At 50.9% G+C, this 18,914-nt stretch overlaps 2 long non-coding RNA genes across 3 annotated transcripts; both read right to left on the minus strand.

The window, feature by feature from the left end:
- Nucleotides 1–2,986: 2,986 nt before the first annotated feature.
- LOC311593924 lies at nt 2,987–6,176 on the minus strand. Its single transcript, XR_014777868.1, has 3 exons — nt 6,109–6,176; nt 5,833–6,005; nt 2,987–4,362 (listed from the first exon to the last, which is right to left on the minus strand). It is a non-coding gene; the product is annotated as an uncharacterized lncRNA (long non-coding RNA).
- Nucleotides 6,177–6,222: 46 nt separating this feature from the next.
- Nucleotides 6,223–18,842, minus strand: LOC311594960. Of its 2 annotated transcripts, none has more exons than XR_014778259.1 (3): nt 18,645–18,842; nt 9,174–9,335; nt 6,223–8,525 (listed from the first exon to the last, which is right to left on the minus strand). It is a non-coding gene; the product is annotated as an uncharacterized lncRNA (long non-coding RNA). The 2 variants fall into 2 exon arrangements; XR_014778260.1 differs by lacking the exon at nt 18,645–18,842 and adding an exon at nt 11,723–11,859.
- Between the last annotated feature and the right edge of the window lie 72 nt (nt 18,843–18,914).

Below are 18,914 nucleotides of genomic sequence, written 5' to 3' on the forward strand. Positions count from 1 at the left end.
CCCGCCGCCTCACCATGGCTGCCAGCCCTTCCCCAGGGCTCTGAGGCCCCACCAGGCCTGAGCAGCTGGCACAGCCAGCCTCCTGTATCCAGCCAGGCCCAGCTCCTCCCCTCTCCCTGTACCACCCTCCTGTGTGCAGTACCTGGGCTGCAAAGGTCCACGCTGCGGCCAGATCAACACAGAAATGGGTTAGCTGGCCACCACCGTGTGTGCTTGGGATTTCCTTTCATTTTATTCTGTTACAGCGCTGGAGTTGGAGCCCCCGGCCTTCACGTGCTGGCCACGGCTCCACCAGTAAGCTATACACCCGCCCTCTTTTTACTTTTGAGACAGAGGTTTGATAAGTTGCCCGGGCTGCCATTGAACTTAGGATCCTACTTCTTCGACCTGCGGAGTAGCTGGGATCACAGGCCTGCACTCCCGGGGGCCCCAGCTGTCTTTCTAAGTGAATTCGTCCCTAACATGTAAAGACCAGAGACTTCACACCAGGACTCCAGTCTCCAGGTCTTTTAAACTTGGAGGCCTGAACTGGCCTCTCTGGTGTGGGGAGTGTAACCGTGGTGGTTGCTAAGGCAATGGGCATTTCCAACGTGAGTCACACCCCATCTGCTGCCCCCAGACTCAGGGAAGGGGGCACTTAGGAACTAAATCTTCATGCCCGTCTACAGGAAGGGGAGGTTGAAGCGGAGCCCACCTCCACCTCAGCCAGCTGGCAGCAGCAGGTAGGACAACTGGTGGTGAGAGGGGCCCGGGAACCCAGTTTGTTCTGTCCTTATGTTGGTACTCTGGCCATTTCAGTCTTCAGCCTCCGTTCCTGGCATGGGGCGGGGGGTGGGGGGGGTGGGGGGGGTGGGGGGGTGGGGGTGGGGGGTGGGGGGGGGTGAGAGGAGTGGCCTTCTCCTGACAGGTGAGGGCGGCTCAGCTCCCTGCAGCCCCCCACAGGCCTTGATGGTGACAAAGCATAAAAACCCTACACAGCGGGCAGATGAGGAAACAGACCCCAGTGGCTTGCAACTTCTCCCACGTACCTGGTAAGGGCCGGATCCCCTGCGCCACATCTGAGCCTTACCTGGGTAGAGCACTTGGTTTCATTTCCCAACCAAGAAAAATAGGCAGAAAAGGAAACCACCAGGCCTCGGCTCTGATGCCTCAGTTTCCCTGCTGTACTCAGCAGTCTTCAATCGTAGAGCCTCCACATACTACCCGCTGTCTGTGAAACTTGGCCTGTGTGTATGCTGCCACCGAGTGGTAGAAACTGGAACTGCAGGAGTGACTTGAAGGTAATTTGGACGGAAACCAACCGGGTGCCAGAATTTGATGCGGAGAGGCTGGCGCTCTAGGTACTGCGCTCACAGGACATGATCACGCCGCTAAGGGAAGCACAGATTCCAAGAGATGGAGGAAAGCTTTCGTGTAGTTAACTGTCAAACCTTAAAACTATTGTTCAGATCCTAGAGACACACGATCCATGAATAAAATCGCCCGTTTCAGGCTTTGGGAAGACTCTGGAAGAATGGGCATCTCAATTTCATAGGTGAAGTCGGTGGGGGCGGGGGGAGTGGCACGAGTAAAGCCTGTGGGTTTGTACCAGGCAGTGAAACCAAGCAAAGGCCCCGCCTCAGCAGGGTTGTGTTGGAGGCCATATCGCAAACAGCTTTACTGGCTGGCTGTTAGGGGACGGAAGATGAAGGGGGGTACAGACCAACGAGGGAGAGACATCCATGAGGAAGTAAGGGTGGACCTGGTGAGAGGCGGTCCGTTCAGGACCTCTACTGAGGAAGAGACCATCGAGCTTTACTGACATGCACGATGGGACGCTGCGTCTCTAGGGTCCAATCCACAGGCAGAAGTGGTTCGACGAATGACTACAGCAAAGGCTGAGCTTCCTCTCAGTGGCTACTCATAACCGGTATTGAAGCCCTCGGGAGGGGTTGCTCTGGGTTTTCAAGGCCAGTCTTAGCTACATAAGTGAGACCCTGGTCAAAAGACAAAAGTGTGTGACAGAGACAGAGAGGAGCATGCATCCGTCCACTGGCCAACAATGGCAGCACTGTGAGGAAGCCGTCTTACACAGAGCCCATACTGCCTCTCGCCTCCCTCCAGGGTCTTCTGAGGAGATCTGGGGTCCCCCTCTCCTGTATAAAGGCCACTGCCACACCTTCAAATGTCACTACCCCTGGTATGGCACATCTCCTCTTCTAAAGCCCTGGCTGGAGCGTGACTGGGTGTCTATGTCACAGCGAGTTGGTGGCCTCTTTACAAGAGAATCACAAAGCATGAGAGGAAAAGTGACCTCATAAGTAACTCCACAAGAGCCAGGCATGGTGACGAAAGCCTGGGGCCCTGCGCCCAGGAAGTGGAGGCAGAAAAGGCAAGAGGTCAAGGTTTCGGGGCTTGGGGGCGCACACCTTCAATCCCAGCACTCCTGAGGCAGAAGCAGGAGGATCTCTCTGCGCTCAAGGCCAGCCTGGGCTGGAACAGTGAAACCCTGACTCAGAAATAAATGGAAGAGAGGATATCTTTGGATATCTCTGGCCTGAAAATGCCAGTTCACGTACAAAAAGACTCTGAGACGGGTGGACACGTGCCAGCGCTCATGACGTCACAAGGGTGTTGTCCCTACAGAGAATGTAAAAGGATGAGGTGTCTTTGTGGGGGAGGAACGGGGCAGTGCTGTTCAACAGAACTTTCTGGTATGCCTGGAACAGCCTCTCCCTGTGTGTCACATCAGCCACATGTGCTCCCAAGCACCTGGGACCTGGCCGATGCCATGGGGGAGACTTTTACTGCATTCTTGTTTGGTTGTTTGTTTCTGCTGTTTTTGAGACCGCTTCGTGTGGCCCAGGCCTCCTCCACTGGGATGGCAGGGTGTGAGCCGCCCGCACCTGGCTTGAATTTCAGTGTTTAAGCTCTCTCCTGTGGCTGGTGACCCCTGTACCGAGAGGCAGTCTTCTACAAATCCTACAATCTACAGTTTCTCTTCTTCCCTCGCCCCTTTAATGTGTGTGGGTATTTTGCCTGCATGTCTGTCTGTATGCCTGGTGTCTGCAGAGGCCAAAAGAGGATGTCAAACTCCCTAAAGCTGGAGTAGCAGACAGCTGTGAGCTTCTATATGGGAACTGAACCTGGGTCCTCTGGGAAAGCAGCCAGTGCTCTGAACTACTGAGACATCTGTCCAGCTCCCTCTGTGGTCTCTTGTTAGAGAAAAAAAAAAAAACCTGTGAGGTGCAAACCTGCTGTATCTTATAAATATTTGTGTGTCTGTCTGTCTGTCTCTCTATGGGTCTGGTGTCCATAGAGGTGAGAAGAGAGTATTGAATGGATCTCTTGGAATTGGATCTATAAACAGCTGTGACTGCTATGGGGGTGCTGGGAATTGAACCCTGGTCCTCTGAAAGAGCAGTGGGTGCTCTTGACTGCTGAGCCATCCCTCCTGCTGTATTTCTGAGGGAAGGTGGAAGCTCCTGCTTGAAATGAAAGACACAAGAAAGTAGGAGCCATGCAGATGGGGACCAGGCAGTTCACCCCAAAGTTCACTGATTTGACCTCTCTTTTAGCCTACCTCATTGCCTATAAACCCATCACTTAATCCCAGCGCTTGGGAGGCAGAGGCAGGTGGATCGCTGTGAGTTCGAGGCCAGCCTGGTCTACAAAGTGAGTCCAAGACAGTCAAGGCTACAGTGAGAAACCCTGTCTCAGAAAAAAAAAAAAAAAATCACTCAGTAGACTGGGACAGGAGAGAGTGCCAGCCTCAGCTACCTAATGAGTTTGGGACTAGCCTAGACTATAGAGTAAGGCCTTGTCTTGGGGTGGCAGGGGAATAATAAGAAAAAGCAAATTGTTTTATCCTTCTAAGGTCCCATGGGTCTAAGAGCCTGGGCAGGGCAGGGCCAGTTGCCCACTGGAACATCCACAAGGTGGCGTCTTCACCCCTGAGTACAGCCCTCAGAGAGGGTGGCCCACACGGCTGATGGACAGATAGATGATGTGTCTGTGACTGCAGTTTTCTGTTCCCTAGCTGCCCTCCAAATAGCTGCTTCCTCCCCATGCGGTTTCCCCACATGGTTTTCCATGTGACCTCGGTATGTGGTCCATGTTGGCGCTCCTGGTGTCTTCCCCATGTGGCCCACCCTCCCTGTCTTCCAGCACACTCTTCTGACACAGCAGTGGGTAGTGGGAAGTACAGAAATGGAAGCTACTGGACCTTCCTAGGCTTAAACCCGAGAACGCCACCAGTACAGAGGTTATAGCCTCCGTCTGGCTCTCATGTCAGGATAAGGTTGAGGCAGAGGACACCCCACCATTGTGACCTTCCGGTTGATTTTTTCATCACTGTGACAAGATCCCTCGGATGCACATGACCTAATGGAAGAAGAGGGGTGTTGATCATGTGACTCAGCAGGTAAAAGTTACTGCAGCCTGAGGGCCACAGTTCAATCCCTGAAATTCATGTGGAAGGAGAGAACTGACTTCCAAGGTGGTGCGTGCCTGTAATCACAGCTCTCAGGAGCCCAAGGTCAGAGGGCCATGAGGATAGGGCCAACCTGTGCTACATAAGAATTAAAAAATACCACTCGGGAGGCAGAGGCAGGTGGATCACTGTGAGTTCGAGGCCAGCCTGGTCTACAAAGTGAGTCCAGAACAGCCAAGGCTAACACAGAGAGACTCTGTCTCAAAAAACAAAAAACAAAACAAAAAAAATTTAAAAATACTACAAGAAGAACATCTTGATGGGTGGATCGGGGCCCAGGGGAGTCTCCTCAAACTATTGCACTAACCAAGGACAATACAAGTAGTAAACATCGGGGGGCTGGAGAGATGGCTCAGTGGTTAAGAGCACTGCCTGCTCTTCCAGAGGTCCTGAGTTCAATTCCCAGCGACCACATGGTGGCTCACAACCATCTACAACGTGATCTGACGTCCTCTCTGGCCTGTAGGTGTATGTGCAGGCAGAGCATTGTATACATAATAATAAATAAATTTTAAAAACTTTTTAAAAAACAAGTAGTAAACATCGAACCCCTACTCTGATCTAGCCAATGGACAGGACATTCTCCAAAGTTATGTGGAGAGCAGGGACTAACTCTGACATGAACTCTGGTGCCCCATATTTGACCACCTCCCCTTGTTGGGGAGGCCTGATGGCATTCAAAGAAAGAATAAGCAGGCTACCAAGATGAGACTTGATAACCTATGACCGTATAGTGGGGGAGGAGGTCCCCCTCGGTCACAGACCTAGGGGAGGGGAATAGGATGAAAGCGGGAGGGAGGGAGGAACAGGAGGATACAAGTGATAGGATAACAATTGAGTTGTAATCTGAATTAATTAATTTAAAAATAAAATAAAATAATAAAAAATATAGGGACTGAAGAGATGGCTCACCAGTTAAGAGCACTAGCTGCTCTTCTAGGGGACCCTGGTTCAATTCCCAGAACCCACACTGCAGCTCGCAACTGTCTGTAACTCCAGTTCCAGGGGATCTGACACCCTCACACAGACACACATGCAGTTAAAACACCAATGCACATAAAATTAAAAAGAATAAAAAATGTAGAGAGCGTATGGGGCTGCAGAGATGCTCTCAGAGGTAAGAGCACTGGCTGATCTTTGGACATCTGGCCCAGTTCCCAGCGCCCACAAGACAGCTCACAACCATCTTTAAGTCCAATTCCAGGGGATCTGGCACCCTCATCTGGCCTCTGCAAGCACTGCACACCTGGTGCTCAGGCATACATACAGGCACACATTTATACACATTTTTTTAAAAAACAATTTTTAAAAAATATAGTTGCCCACCTTTGGATCCTGTTCCCCTAACTGGGCTGCCTCACCTCGCCATGGTAGGAGAAGATGCGCCCAGTCCTTCTACAATTGACATGCCAAGGTGAGTATCCATGGGAGGCCTCCCTTTTTCTGAGCCATCTTCTGAGGAGAAAGGGAAGACTGGAGGATGGCAGGGAGTTGAGGTGAGAGCGGGAACTGGGAGAAGAGGAGGGAGGGGAACCTGCGTTCGGGATGTAAAATAAATAAATGAATATTTTTTTAAAAAACATAGACATAATAAATGAATTTAACTAACAGGGAAAAGAATCTCTGTGTTGTCTCACAGTTTCAGAATTCTTGTCCTGGGTCATCGGCTCCGTTGCGGAGAGTCTGAGGCCAGGCAGAAAGACCTGCAGAGGAAAGGTAAATAAAGCTGTAGGAACGCAGAGACAGAGGGAAAAGGAATGCTCTGGACGATGCCCCGCCTCCTCAGAGCCCTCCCTGGGTTAGCCTCATCTCAGTAGCACTCCCCCTACCCCCATCCCAACGCTGGGCTAAAACGTGAACTCACCAGCCTCTGGAGGACTCTTCAGATATGGACCACAACACGGGTGGATAAGAAAGACATTCTGTGCCCTCCATCACCATTTTCTGTGCTTGGTTGGCCAAGATAAACTACCCCTCCATCTTCTTGGCATTCCCTCGGTGTTAGCCTGGTCTCTGTGTTTCCACCTATCCCAAAGGTGTACAGTGGGGTCGGCGGCAGTGGTTTGAGGGCACCACGCCAGAACACACACCACGCCCAACACACACAAGCCTGAAGGGCCACCGCCTTGGGCGCATCTGCAGGTGCAGTGCACAGAGTCGCCGCCAGGGGGTGATCCTGCCAGCCGTCTCTGCCTGCCTCCATAGTGCTGAGATTACAGGTGTGCACCAGCAGACCCAGTTTGACTCTGGGTATGGGCCCAAGGCTTTGAACCGGATAGGAGAGCGCTCTACCAACTGAGCCCGCCCCTGGTCCATCCACCTTTTAAATGTTTTGATTATGAAACAGTGTGTAATTTAGAGAAGAGTTATGAAGCTGCTATGTTATTACCATTGATGCTTAATTTCACAAACACAGGCTTTATTATTTCTTTCTGAGCTGTTAAGGTGTGAGTGCCAGGGTTACTCTGAATGCCTCAGCAGGCTTGCTGAGAACAGAGCTTCACTAAGACAGACCAAGGCTTCCCGTGACTCCTGCTCACTCAGATGGCACCACGGGCCCTAGCAATGTTCTCTAAGATGCAAGTATGATCTGCCTGTCTCTGTCACCCTTTTACTGTCCTGTGCCTGGGACAAGGTTCTTCTTTTCTTTCCTTTCTTTCATTTTCTTTCTCCTCCTCCTCCTCCTCCTTTTATGTTATTTTTGCTAGGGTCTTGCTCTGAGGACCTGCCTGTCCTAGAACTCAGGACAGTCCTAGCCCAGCCTCCCAAGGGCCAGGCTCATGAGTCATCTCTTTCCTTTTTGTCCTGCCATTCTGGAAGGTCACGGATCATGCCTGCCTGCTCTTACAGCCCTGCGATGTCCATGGGAGCAGAGCCCTGCAGCTTCCACCTGGGCACACCAGGTCTGCTGCTGAGGGCTGTGAGCTCAGCGTCGCACAGGCTGCCTGGCCACAGGATTTTGGTGACAGAAGCTGTTGTCCCCAGAGACACCAAGAAGGAAGCAGGAATCTTTCTAAGCCTGAGGACCTCAAGTCCCCTCCTGCCGTGTCCCCTTCGCCAGAGCAGAAAACCAACATTCAGAAGTTGTGTATGTGTGTGTCTGTCTGTATTTGTCTATGGCTGTCTCTGTATTTGTGTTTGTGTGTTTCTATATGCATGTCTGGCATGTCTCTCTATGTGTGTATCTCTGTCTGTCTGTCTGTCTACATTTGTCTATGTCTGTCTGTATTTGTGTCTGTGTGCATGTGTGTGTGTGTGCGCGTGCCTGTTTGTCTGTCTATATTTGCCTATGTCTGTCTCTGTATTTGTGTTTGTCTGTGTGTTTGTTTCTATATGCGTGTGTGTGTGTGTGTGTGTCTGTCTGTCTGTCTGTCTGTCTGTGTGTTTAGGTGCACATCAGATGGTGGACTGGCCCAGAACTATTGTGCACCATGTCCTGCTCAGGCCTTGAACTTTTTGAGCCATTTCATCATCGTTGAGACAAGAGCCAGGCTTCTGTCTCCGGTCAGTAGGCTGAGGAAGAGGCTGGCCACCTTGGAAATTCACCGCTTGACTACCTAGCCATGGCCCGTCTCCCTGTCTAGCTGCCTGCTTCCGAGTCCGACTCCTTAACACCCTGACAAAGGCAGCTTAAGGGAGAAAGGGTCTGCTCATCGCACAGTGCAGGTGGTCGCAGCCCATCGTTTGGGGATGTCACAGGGGACAAGAGCCAGAAGCAGCTGGACATGACATCCACAGACAGCAGAGAGCAATGGGTGCATGTACGTGTGCTGGTGCCGGGCCCCCTCGCTACATTCACATAGCCGAGGGTCCCCAGGCCCAGGGAATAGCGCCATCCACAGCCTTTAGCGTCAAGACATCCCTCACAAACATCCCTGAGAGGCCTTCTCAAATGATTCTAGATTATGTCATATTGACAAGTTGTCACCCGCCTCCAATGTCCCACTGGTCACATCCACTGGTTTATTCTCCAGGGGACAGGACCCAGGCCTGTATCCTTAACAGCTTGGAGAGACCCTCCAGTCCTAGGTGCTCCCTGAGCAGAGGAGGGTTCCTAGGAAAAAGTAGGCAAAGGTAGGTCTGCCCACGAGCGCCCGGTGCAGAGGCGGGAATTCGAGCTCAGATACGTGGTTTTACTCTACTCGCAGGACCTCTCTCTCCTCGCCTTGGCTCTTTCCTCAGTTACCCTTAAGGGACGAAGGGAAGCTGGATCTGAAAAACCCATTACCCAGATACGCAAGGTGCAGTACTGAATCCTGCCAGCAGGTGTCGCCAGGAGTCCCACCACAGTGGCACTACACAAATCCGGCACTGAGTGGCACAAACTGGCTGACAGCTAAGTAAAGTAGGACCAAGAGAGTGCACAAGGTTAGCCAAGGACACACAGCAAACTAGTGGATCGCGCCGCCTAAGAACTGCTTCTCTCTGGCCATGAATTTCTTCTGTACATGGGTTGCAGCAGGGAGGGGTAGGGCGTCCTCTCCTGTCCGTTCAGAAGACAAAGGGAAGCTATCTGGAGTGCAGTGATGCATTTTCTTGCTTTCAGAGACCCAGTCAGTGTCTTTCTGCCTTGTGTGCAATTGGCAATTTCCATTTTATGGCTGCTCTAGCTTCTGCCATCATATTCACATTACAGTGTATGAGAAGCAAAAAATAAAACAAAAACAATCAGCTTCCTGACACTCTCGCGGTGTGTGCTCACCTTTCTGAAATCCAGAGTGGGGAATGAGCTAAGCCCAGTGTTGCAGCCACTAGTGTACAGAGCAGGCCAGGCTGCCTTAGAGGGTTCTTTCACCAAGGAGGATGGTGCCCGTTCTCCACCAATGGTGTGCTGCCAGGAGGGCCTCCCTTATGGGTCGGTGCCCTAGGAGTCACGCAATCAGGAGTTCGATGGTGAGACAACGCATGGGCCGGTGTCTGGCATCACACACTCAACAGGAAAGCAATGGTGGTGACCAGAAGTTAAAGTGTGTCAGGCAGGAGGCTTGCCATGAGTTTGGGGCTAGCCTGGGCTACAGGGTGAGCCCATGAAAGTGGAGGCATTAGCTACCAGCAGATGCACACACAGAAGCAGCAGCAGCAGCTGCCCAGATGAACAGGGGAGTTTCATGTCGCGGTCTCAGCCGCAGGGAGGCAGAGGCAGGAAGATCACCAGAAGTTTCAGGTCAGCTAGGTCTACATGGCGATGGGTAGGCCAGCCAGGGCTAGCATGAGACAATGTTGAAAAAAAGGAAGAGGGGGAAGGGGAGCAGCCGGGAGAGAAGGAGGGCAAAGCTGCAGGAGTTGAGTTCAAAACTCAACAAAAGGAGAGGCAGGTGTGGTACCCGGCACTGAGAAGGCTCAGGAGTTGGAGGTCATCCTCCATTACAAGGTGAGTTCGAGGGCAGCCTGGGCTACGTGGGTTGATGAGAGCCGAGTTCAAGGTGCTGTGAGCGGCTGCTGGGAGAGAGGTATGGCTCCCCGAGCAGGAAGCACGGGGTGGGGGTCCCTCAAACACTTAAACTGAGGATCCCCTGTGACTGAGCATTTCCCCTTCTGGTCCCCAACTGAGTTGAAAACTGGAGGTCTTGACACGCCCATATTCACAGCAGCAAGACATGGACGCACCCCAGCATTCTCTGGCACATGACCTGAGTGGCAAAACTTTCCACCTTCGATGGAAGGTGTGGGAGGCAAGCCGCATCGTGAAAGTGCCACAGCGCGGGCTCCCAGGGGCACAGGACTGGGGCTGTGAGTCCCTGGGAGGCAGGACAGGGTCAGTAGAAGAGAGGGGCAGATGGGAAGTTGTTCAGTGGGGCCAAGATGCAAAAAGCTGTAGAACCTGGTTTGGTAGTGCAGACCAGTTTGCATTATATAACCAGAACTTGTCAAACAAAATAAGAATTTTGGGGTGGCTTTTTATTTTCTTTGGGGAGATGGTTGTTTGGTTTGGTTTTTGTTTTGTTTTGTTTTGGAGCTGGGTTGTGAGGCTTACCCTGGATATGTTTTGTGTCCCTAAACTGTATATTCCTAATAGTGAAGGGCTGGGGCCTCCACTCAGTTAATAGAGAGATTATTTAGCATGCATGAGGTCCTGGGTTCAGTCCCCAGCCAGCATAAAACTTCAAGAAGCGTTATCCATAGTCCAGCGCTTAGATGGAGTCAGAAGGATCAGAAATTCAAAAGTCAGATATAGAGTTCAAGGCCAGACTACATAAGTCTCTCTCTCTCTCTCTCTCTCTCTCTCTCTCTCTCTCTCTCTCTCTCTCTCTCTCTCTCTGTGTGTGTGTGTGTGTGTGTGTGTGTGTGTGTGTGTGTGTGTGTGTGTCTTCCCACTCCCCTCCTCTTGCTTTGTTGTTGTGTTGGGTTTTTTTGTGTGTTTTGTTTTGTTTTTCGAGACAAGGTTTCTCTGTGTAGCCTTGACTGCCCTGGACTCACTTTGTAGTCCAGGCTGGCCTCGAACTCACAGCAATCCTCCTGCCTCTGCCTCCTGAGTGCTAGGATTAAAGGCGTGTGCCACCACGCCCGGCCTGTGTTGGTTTTTTGAGCCAGGATTTCTCTGTGTAACAGCCCTGGCTGTTCTGGACTCGTTTTGTAGGCCAGGCCTCTGCCTCCTGAGTGCTGGGATTACAGGCATGCACTACCATGTCCAGCTTTTTCTTAGGGTTTTACAGTTGAGGTGATCTGGGGCTGGGGATGTGGTTCAGGTGGTAGCCTAATCCTGGGTTCCATCCCACAACTACAAAACCTGGATATGCTCACCTGTCATCCCCGAGAAGGGGACACCTGAAGATCAGGAGTTCAAAGTCGTCCTCAGCTACTAAAGAGCTTGAGGGTTGCCTGGACTACATGAGACCCTGTCAACAACAGCAACCACCACCACAATAATAATAATAAATACTAAATCTATGGTAAAACACGTAGAAAAGTTGAATAAATAAATAAGAATGGGTAAATAAATAATTTAAAGCCCTAGTGAAAAAAGAAGTGGTTGATGTTTTCAATAGGAGTCTAAGGTGACTCAGCAGAGGCCCCACCATCCCCAGACTATGACCTTCTGGGACAGTTGTTCAGTTGATAAAAGCTGGTACCCAGCTGGCCTGACTCCGAGGCTAAACAGTCTCCATAGTCAGTCAGTCAGTCAATCTCTCTCTCTCTCTCTCTCTCTCTCTCTCTCTCTCTCTCTCTCTCTCCCTCGCTCCACTCCCCCCCCCTCCCCTTGGCTGCCCATTTAGACAGCTGCCAGCCACCCAGGGCTCCCAGGGCACTCACCCCAGCAGCTGTTTTGTAGTGTTTTGAGATCTTGCTTTGCATTTTGAGGTGGGGGTGGGGCGCACCAGAGCAGAACTGCTGCATCACCAGGCACTAGATGATCATTTCCTCTTCAAAGAGACAAACTGCTGGGGATCCAGGGGTGGAGGACTAAGAGGGGCTCGCTTAGGGACGCACAGTCCCACCTCCTTCCCCTCCCTCCTGCCCTCCCTCCTTTCCTCACTGTTGTTTTCTTACTGGGGGGTATGAGTGCGGAGTCAGAGGACACCTCGGTGAGCCTGCTCCTTCCGCTGCGGTTCCATCAGCACTCTTCCAACAGCGAGTGACTAGAACTTGGTGTCAAGATTCAATTTCAAAAACCAGATGATGCTGCGGGGTGGTGGCGCACGCCTTTAATCCCAGCACTCGGGAGGCAGAGGCAGGTGGATCGCTGTGAGTTCGAGGCCAGCCTGGTCTACAAAGCAAGTCCAGGACAGCCAAGGCTATACACACAGAGAAACCCTGTCTCAAAAAAACAAAACAGATGATGTGGGCCATGAAGAAGAACTGTCAATGACATCTAATGACAGTGAGGCCAGGGCCATTGGAAACAAGCTGCAGAGCATGCAGTGACACCAAACACCACTGGAAAACTTGGACCAGCTGGGCATGGTGGCACAGGCCTGTCTGTCATCCCTGTACAAAGAAAGCAGAGGTAGGAAGATGGCCATAAATTTCGGGGGGGGGGGAAGGGGGCGCAGGAAGAGCCTTTGAGATGGCTCAGTGGTGAAAGTGCTTGCTGCCAAGCCTGAGGAGCAACATGGTGAAATTAAACAGCCCACCAAGCTCAGGCAAGTTGTCCTCAGACCAACGCACACTAAATGAATAAATGTAAGGAAATCTTAAAAGCAAGGAGGGGGCCAGGTGTGGTGCTGCGTGCCTTTAATCCCAGTGCTTGGGAGGCAGAGGCAAGCAGATGGCTGTGAGTTCGAGGCCAGCCTGGTTTACAAAGGGAGTCCAGGACAACCAAGGCTACACAGAGAAACCCTGTCTTGTAAAACCAAAAGAAAAAGAGAAAAAAATAAAGGAGGGGAGAGAGGTAGAGAGGGCACAAGAAAGAACACAGACAGTTCCATAGACCAATAATCATGCTGGCCCCTGTGGCTCCAGCACCAGCCCCTCCCCCAGCAGCTCAGTGCCTCTGGAATGAGACCTGTCCATCTGTCTCCTGCTTACCCATGGGTCAAAAGGTAACCTCAGCAGCACTGCCTGCAGCCAAGTTCCTGGACGCTCCTGGGCTGTTTGACTTGCCTGGGTCAACAAACGGAAGAAAGGAGTCTGGGAGACAGCCAGGCGCAGAGGCTACTGGTCAGCAGCAGGTGCAGAGGCGGGTCCAGACCTGGGACTGAAGGCCACATATAAACCTGAGAACCTTAGTCATCCGTGCTCCATCTCAGCCTCAAGGAGTGTCTACAGGAACGGGGAGGTAGAAGTGCCGGGCTCATCGGTGTGTCCCAGGGGCACCTGGGACTACACTCCGTGCTTGGTGCATGTTAGGCACGGCCTCTACCCACTGAATCGCATCCCCGGGCCTGTGCCAGCAGGTCCTGATGAGACCAGCCTCCTTCACATGCCAAGGTCCCGAAGTTCACGTGAATGAGTCTTCTGAAGTCACATAGTCACTTTTGACCTGATCCTTGTGTCCCCGGGCATAGGGGACATTGCTTAGCTTATATGAAGGTAAGTCAATCTCATGCTAATCAGAGGCCTCAAAAGGAACAAGAAAGGGGCCTCTAAATTTCAGGGAACCATTTCCACAAAGAAGGATGAGTTAGGGTTTCTATCGCTGTGAGAAACAACTTGACCAAAAAAATAAAAAAATAAAAAAAGCATGCAGGAAGAAGAGTTGATTCAGCTTGCAATCCTCAGGTCACACTCCCTCACTGAAGGAGACCAGAGCCAGAACTCAAGGCAGGGGCTGAAGCAGAGGCCATGGCAGGACACCATTTACTGGCTTACTCTCCACACCTTGCTCAGCCTGCTTCCTTACACAGCCCAGGACCACGTGCCCAGATGGCCCCACCCACAGTAAGCCGGACACATCCACAGGCTTGCCTGCAGGTCAGTCTAACGTAGACATTTTCTCAATTGAGGTTCACTCTTTCCAGATAACTCTAAAGTCAAAGTGACATAAATAAACTAGCCAAGACAAAGAGGGATAGAGGTGGCAGCCCCTGGAGACATTAAACATTTTGCAGAGAATGCTGGGAAACAGAAGGTTCTATCGTCCAGGCAAGCAGCCCCTGCCAATCCCCAATCCCTCGGGAACACTATGGCATGTTTACACACACACAGACACACAAAATACAAATAAGTTATGCTCTTTTTGGTTTGGGTTTTTTTTGGGGGGGTTGTTTGTTTGGGTGGTTGGTTTTGGTTTTTTGAGACATGTTTCACCTTATAGCTTTGGCTGGCCTAAAACTCTCTCTGTAGACCAGGCTAGCCTCGAACTCACAGAGATCCACCTGCCTTTGCCTCCCAAGTACTGGGGTTTTAAAGACGTGTGCCACCACATACTCAAAACTATACTTTTGTTAAAAATAAATAAATAAAAATAAACAAAGCAAAACCTCTGACTGATACAGTATCTTTGTACATTGGTCTAGGTCTCCCAGTAAGCAATGCCAAGTGCCCTGGTGTCAGCAGTGGCCTCTGGGTATTAACAGTGTCCTTGTAGGCTCATCAGGTGTGACACACATGTCACCCTAGTGATGAGTAAGGATGACAGATACTGAGTGTGGGTGTGTATTTGTGTTATGAGAACCTGCAGGGTATCTTGAGACTTTGTCTCAATTGGACCATGAATCTAAAACTGCTCTATAGACATAAGTCTGCGGCTGATGAGGTGGGTCAGTAAAGAGTCCACTGCCAAGCCTGGCAGCCTGAATGTGATCCCCAGAACCCCACATGATGGGAGGAGAGAACCAACACTTCTGAGATGTCCTCTACCTTCACAAAATATTAAAAGTATCTCTTAAGGGGCCTGAGGAGATGGCTCAGTGGTTAAGAGCACTGGCTGTTCTTCCAGAGGACCCAGGTTCAATTCCCAGCACCCATGTGTCAGCTCACAATCCAGTTCCAGAGGACCTGACACCCACCTACACACAGACATACATACAGGCAAAACATCAGTGCACATAAAATTAAAATAAATCATTCTTAAAGTATCCTTTAAAAGTGAGAGGTGTCTGATCCTATAGAGGGGGAGGTAATCCCCCTCAGGAACAGTCATAGGGGAAGGGAATAAGGGGAAAATGGGAGGGAGGGAAGAATGGGAGGATACAAGGGATGGGATAACCATTGAGATGTAACAAGAATAAATTAATAAAGGAGGAAAAAAATTATTAAAAAAAAGTGAGAGGTGTCAGGAAGTAGGATAAAGGGTTGTTGAATGCCAGGGGAGAGTGTGGGTCAAGTACAACACATGGGGTGCTGAGAGGGGCGCATAGTGCCTCTGTGGCTGGAAGCTTCTTCCAAAAGCACAGCTCTAACCTTCCCCACAAGGCTCCTTTGCTGAGTCCAGATTCCTGTGCATGACACCAAATTCATTTGTGGTTGTTACCCCACCCCTCAGTGTGCAGCCTAAGGAGCCATGTCTCTCCAATTCACAGATGGACAGCAGAGACACAGTCCTGTGCCCTAAGCCACCCGCTGTGAGAGGTCAAGCCTTCTGCTGGGCTCCCTGCCTCTGGCCTTTGCTCTGGCCTGAGCAGGTCATTTGTTTTTGGGCAGACACAACCCAGAGTTACCCAGGAGGGGAGCGTGAACCTGGTAAGCAGCCTGCTTCCGCGGTTCCCGCCTGACCTCAAAGATGGGCTGTGACCTGAAGTATAAGATGCAGTAAGCCCTTTCTCTCCTGAGTTGCTTTTGGTGCAGGGTGCTGCTGAAATGACCTACCGTGTGGTTGGGGAGAGATCTGTGTGAAGATGTGCGAGGTCTGGGCTGGAAATGCCATTGAGTGCCTGGCATTTGGCGAGCTGTTCTGCAACGCTGAGAGTAATGCAGACAATGGAGGCCTGGCTTGCGGAGGCTCAGGAAACGTGAGAGTCTCTCAAAGACTATCAGGGCCATGCACACGATGTGTCTGAATTAAGACTCTGTGGCTATAATGCCTGGCATGGTGGCGCGTGCCTTTTAATCCCAGCACCTGGGAGGCAGAGGCAGGTGGATCTCTGGGTCCGAGGCGGGATGACGTGGTCCATGTTTATAGTTAACACAACCCAGAGTAAGTTGAGAAAGGGGGCAAGTCAGTAAGCAGCATTCCCCTATAGTTCGTGTCTCCAGAGTCTTGCCTGCAATGCCTGCTTGCCCTTAAAGATGGGCTAGGACCCGGAAGTATAAGATGAAATAAACCTTTTCCTCCCCAAGTTGCTTTTGGCCATGGTGTTTTTATCGCAGCAACAGAGAAGCTAACGAGGACACCACCCTCCCCTCATTTCTGTCCATCCTTCAAGCTAAAGGTTCTTTCTGTCCTGAAGGACGTGCCCCAGATGGTTTGATCTGGATCTTCAGCCACCGGCCTCAGGCTACCATTGAGCACATGACGTGACCCTAGCAAAACAGGAGGAATACATTCTGAGAGTCTTTAAGCCATTTACTAGCCATGCTGTCAACAAGGCTGTGGCTGGGGAGAGTACAAACCAGCAAACCATTCCAGGGGCAGTTTCTTCCTCACTGCTAGTTAGACTAACCACATCGGTTGAAATGATCAAGGCATTTAACATCTGCCTGAGTAACGCCATGTCTCATGTGTGTCCTGTGGATCTCCCTGTGCATGCAAAAATGACATTGTATATGAGGCTTATAATGTGCAAAGAGGAAACCACGCACAGTGACATCTGAAACACAGAAAACCAAAGGGAAAATGTCAATAAGCCAGACTCCATCAAAAGTCAACTTTTCTGTATACCTTTGATCCCAGCACTCAGGAGGCAGAGGCAGGCGGATCTCTGAGTTGGAGGACAGCCAAGGCTACCAAAGGAGACCCATTCTCAAAAACAACAAACAAACCCCCACTCTTCAAATAGGCAAAAGATTTGAATGAGTATTTATGTGAAAAGTTACGTGAATGCCCAAGAAGCACAAGAAATGTTTGCCACTAGGGAAATGTAAACCAAAGGCACACTGAGGTGGGCACAAGCCTGTGACCCCCAGCATCTGGCAGGGTAAGGCAGGCAATCTTGGGCTGCACAGTGAGATCCTGTCTCACAAACAAAACAGGGCTGGGAGGGCGGCACACGCCTGTGACCCCAGCACTTAGAGGTAGAGACAGGCTCGCCAAGAGTTCAAGATCATCTTCAGCTAAGTAGTGAGCCTGAGGCCAGCCTGGGGTAGCAGGGACCCCGCTCCAGACAACAGATGAACAAATAGTATGTAGTTCGTTGTTCTCCCGGGCGGTCTGTGTGCCTCTGGGACAGGTGTAAAACAAAAGAGCCAAGATAGAATATTCCACTTCTTTTGTGTTAAGAAGGGGAGGACGATGCGAATGGTTGCTCACAGTGCTGAAGGGAGGGCTCAGGGAGTAAGAGCACCCGACGCAGAAACTCGAGGACCCGAATTCAGATCCCAGCACCCACATAGAAATAAAACCCTGGGAGGGACCACCACCATGTCTGTAAACTCAGCAATGTGGGGCAGAGACAGGAGGATGGCAGGCTTCCCGAAGGCCAGGTTAGCTTCAGGTCCAGTGAGGGATCCCCCTCTCAAGGAAACAAGGTGGAGAGTGACTGACTCCCCTGCCTGCGTGAGCATGCATGGATGTGTTCACAAAACATAGAACGTGCAGGTATGTGTGCATACAGACGCACACAGAAGCACGGAAGAGTGTGGAAGAAGCAGGTAGGAAACGTACAGGCCCGGGCTGGCGAGATGGCCCAGCAGTTAAGAGCATTCGAGACTCTGACAGAGGTTCGGTCCCCAGCATCCGTGTTCTGAGTGGTTCACAGCCACCTGTAACTCCGGGTCCCGGAGACACCAGACCTTCTTCTGGCTTCCAAGGGCACCCCACACACACACAGACACACACGCGCAGCACATGCACACAGAGGCACATACACATGAATAAAAATAAAGTCTGTAATAATTGGAAAGAAGCCACACGTGGTGGCGCACACCTTTAATCCCAGCACTTGGGAAGCAGAGGTAGGTGGATCACTGTGAGTTTGAGGCCAGCCTGGTCTACAAAGCGAGTCCAGGACAACCAAGGCTACACAGAGAGACCCTGTCTCAAAAAAAAAAAAAAAAAAAAAGGCAATCAAGCAGAGTTGAGGGCAGAACTTTTTGGCAGGGGTAGAGGAGGTTGTTATACAATTTTTATTTTCAAAGCATGTAAATGACTTACTTTTAAAATTAAGAGCCAGGGCCAGGTGGCACACACCTTTAATCCCAGCACTTCGGAGGCAGAGGCAGGTGGATTGCTGTGAGTTCGAGGCCAGCCTGGTCTACAGAGCTAGTTCCAGGACAGCCAGGGTGACACAGAGAAACCCTGACTCGAAAAATAAAAACAAAATTAAGAGGCAGGTGTGGTGGCGCAAGCCTTTAATCCCAGTACTTTGGAGGCAGAGGTAGGTGGATCTCTGTGTTCCAAGCCAACCTGGTCTGCAGAGTGAGTTCCAGGACAGCCAGGGCTGTTCCAGAGAAACCCTGTCTTGAAAAGAAAAAAAAGAAAGAAAATAAACAAATAAAAGAAAAGACATTTTTGTTTCATTTTGAGACAGGATCTCACTGCGTAGCTCTGGCTGGCCCGAGAACTTAATACATAGATGGTGTTAGCCTTGAGCTCACAGAGATCTGCCTGCTCCTGCCTTCTGAGTGCTTGGACTAAATAAAGGTGTGTGCCACCACACCCAGCTTGGTTTGATTTGGTTTTCAGACAAGATCTCACTGTGTAACCCTGGTTGGCCTTAGATTCAGAGATCCACCTGCCTCTGCCTCCAAGGGACTAAAAATGTGAACCACCACAGCCCACTGCTGGTTTCAAGTAGTCCAGACTGGCCTGGCCTTGCTTTGTGGCGGAGGATGACCTTGAACTTCTAATCTTGCTGCTCCCACTTCCTTCGTGCTCTGATGATAAACGAGTGTCTGGTTCTGAAAGGGGAAAAAAAATTTTTTTAAAAATGTAAATCAGATCTTGTCTTTCCGCTACTCAAAATCC

Source organism: Acomys minous (genome assembly GCF_964271855.1).
Source record: "Acomys minous genome assembly, chromosome: 3".
In the NCBI taxonomy this organism is placed as follows: Eukaryota; Metazoa; Chordata; class Mammalia; order Rodentia; family Muridae; genus Acomys; species Acomys minous.